Here is a 2,939-nt window from a genome sequence, read left to right on the forward strand (position 1 = left end):
ACGGTCCCAGAGCATTACTCAATCAGAGTAGGAGAGTTGCCCCCGTGTCAATATTCCTAAAAATGTTCGGAAATGCTCACTAAAAGACTATGTGCATGTGTTTGTATGTGGGGTTGGGGTTGAAGCCCAGTTTGTCACAGAGACACAATCCAAACTCTCACAGGACCAGCATAGCCGAGTGGTTAAGGCGTTGGCCTTAAACTTCAGAGGGTTTTTCCAGCGTGGGTTCTTCCCCACTCCTGGTATCTATTTAATTTAACACGGATTTGCTCCCATTCTGATCAGTGATATCCGATTTTCATCGGTTGAATCAACAATTTTCTGTAACTATGTGACACTCTGAACCGATAATGAAATGAAATTATGAAATGTATCTGTGTCGCTCGGTCTCTGCCTCTCTCTCTCTCTTCACAGAGCTGTGTATGTGTTTTTATGTTTGAGTCTTTGTCTCTCTCAGTCTGACTCACTCTGTCTGTCCCTGTTTCTCCGTTTGTCTCAGTCTCTCAATCTGTCTCTTTCTCACGGTGCCTACGTCTGTTCCAATGGGATTCTCTCAGATTCTTTTTCTGACCGGATCTCTCTTTCCCATCATTTCGGTCTGTCCATGTCTTTGCCTGTCTCTGTTAGTCCCTGCCTCGAACCTGAGAAGTATTTCCATCATTTTCTGTTTTAGTCTCTATCGCTCTCTCTCCCTATCTGTCTCTCTCCTTGTCACTGTCTTTATCATTGTCTTTCTCTCACTCTTTCCCTCTCTCTCTTAATAGATCCCAGACACACACATCTCTGTCTCTGTATGTGTTTGAGTCTTTATCTCACCCATTCTTTTTCTCACACTTTCTGTCTCTCGTTGTTTCTATCTCGGTGTCTGTCTCTCCCTGTTTGTCGGTTTATCTCTGTCTCTCAATGTGTCTGTCGACTTCTCATGGTGTCCAGTTCTGTTCACAGCTCGATTCCTGCTCCGACAGAGCAGGTTCCCGTCAGTTCCTCGTTAGTATAGTGGTGAGTATCCCCGCCTGTCACGCGGGAGACCGGGGTTCAATTCCCCGACGGGGAGGCAGTTGTTTCAAATGTTAAATTTTACTTCTGTTTCTTGGTAAGATACATATTAAAAATTCCAGAGCGACATCGAACTGTGAAAATACAGGTCGAGGAGTTTGCCTCTTCCAGATTTTGAGCAAACGGAGACTTTTTCAGGATTCTTTGGCCGTCTGCTGCACAGAGATAGATGACTGATCTTTTTCTGAGTGACGTTTAAAAAGCCAGCGACACAGTAGTCGTGGCCGAGTGGTTAAGGCGATGGACTATAAATCCATTGGGATTTTTCCGCGCAGGTTCAAATCCTGCCGACTACGATTCTCAGCATTTTTCATTCCATTTCACAATTTAACCAGTTCTCTGCCAAAGTGATCATGAGATAAATGGAATAACGTCCCACACCTTTCAACACTGACATTTGTTTCTCATTTTCATTAATCTGCAATATTCACCATACATCCGTTTAAAAAATCGCAAAAATCAGTCAAATTTGCGACAGTGATTCAGCCTGTCAATCCCTCGAGATGTCGAAGGCATCTGTGCATGCCCGTTGGTGCGTGTAAATTTTTGCTTATGTATGTGTCTCTGTGTCTGTCTATCTCTATTTTTGTCTCTGTATATGTGCAACTATCTGTGGAAATCATCACCATGAATTTGGTATGTCCTGGAACTTATAAATAAGACTTGGGGAAAATAATACGGTTGTGATCTTTTGTATCAGATTTGGTTCTGTGGCAGCATTCTCGACTGAATCAGGAGTTTGTGTGTTCAAGTCGCACTACTTGGAATTGAGCATATCATCTTGGCTAACACTCAAGTGCAGCACTTGGGGAATTTTGCAATGTTGAAGCTGTTGACTTTCGGATGAAATGTTAAGTTGAAGCTCCGTCTGCAACCTCGAGTGGATATGAAAGGTCCCAGAGCATTTCTCGAAACAGAGTAGGAGAGTTGCCCCCGTGTCAATATTCCTAAAAATGTTCGTAAATGCTCACTAAAAGACTATGTGCATGTGTTTGTATGTGGGGTTGGTGTTGAAGCCCAGTTTGTCACAGAGACACAATCCAAACTCTCACAGGACCAGCATAGCCGAGTGGTTATGGCGTTGGCCTTAAACTTCAACGGGTTTTTCCAGCGTGGGTTCTTCCCAAATCCTGGTATCTATTTAATTTAACGCGGATTTCCTCCCATTCTGATCAGTGATAACCGATTTTCATCGGTTGAATCAACAATTTTCTGTAACTATGTGACACTCTGAACCGATAATGAAATGAAATTGTAAAATGTATCTGTGTCGCTCGGTCTCTGCCTCTCTCTCTCTCTTCACAGAGCTGTGTATGTGTTTGTATGTTTGAGTCTTTGTCTCTCTCGGTCTTTCTCACTCTGTCTGTCCCTGTTTCTCCGTTTGTCTCAGTCTCTCAATCTGTCTCTTTCTCACGGTGCCCACGTCTGTTCCAATGGGATTCTCTCAGATTCTTTGTCTGACTGGCTCTCTCTTTCCCATCATTTCGGTCTGTCCATGTCTTTGCCTGTCTCTGTTAGTCCCTGCCTCGAACCTGAGAAGTGTTTCCATCATTTTCTGTTTTAGTCTCGATTTCACTCTCTATATCTGTCTCTCTCCTTGTCACTGTCTTTATCATTGACTTCCTCTCACTGTTTCCCTCTCTCTCTTAATAGATCACACACACACACATCTCAGTCTCTGTATGTGTTTGAGTCTTTTTCTCACCCATTCTGCCTCTCCTTCTCAGTCTCACACTTTCTGTCTCTCGTTGTTTCTATCTCGGTGCATGTCTCTCCCTGTTTGTCGGTTTGTCTCTGTCTCGCAATGTGTCTGTCGACTTCTCATGTTGTCCAGTTCTGTTCACAGCTCGATTCCTGCTCCGACAGAGCAAGTATCCGTCAGT

General features: G+C 43.7%; 2 non-coding genes across 2 annotated transcripts; both read left to right on the top strand.

Moving 5' to 3' along the window:
* Positions 1-982: 982 nt before the first annotated feature.
* On the top strand, positions 983-1,054 carry trnad-guc (transfer RNA aspartic acid (anticodon GUC)). Its single transcript has one exon. It is a non-coding gene; the product is annotated as a tRNA-Asp (tRNA).
* Positions 1,055-1,270: 216 nt separating this feature from the next.
* Positions 1,271-1,352, top strand: trnay-aua (transfer RNA tyrosine (anticodon AUA)). Its single transcript has one exon. It is a non-coding gene; the product is annotated as a tRNA-Tyr (tRNA).
* Positions 1,353-2,939: the final 1,587 nt, after the last annotated feature.

Source organism: Pristiophorus japonicus, chromosome 23 (genome assembly GCF_044704955.1).
Source record: "Pristiophorus japonicus isolate sPriJap1 chromosome 23, sPriJap1.hap1, whole genome shotgun sequence".
NCBI classification, from domain to species: Eukaryota; Metazoa; Chordata; class Chondrichthyes; family Pristiophoridae; genus Pristiophorus; species Pristiophorus japonicus.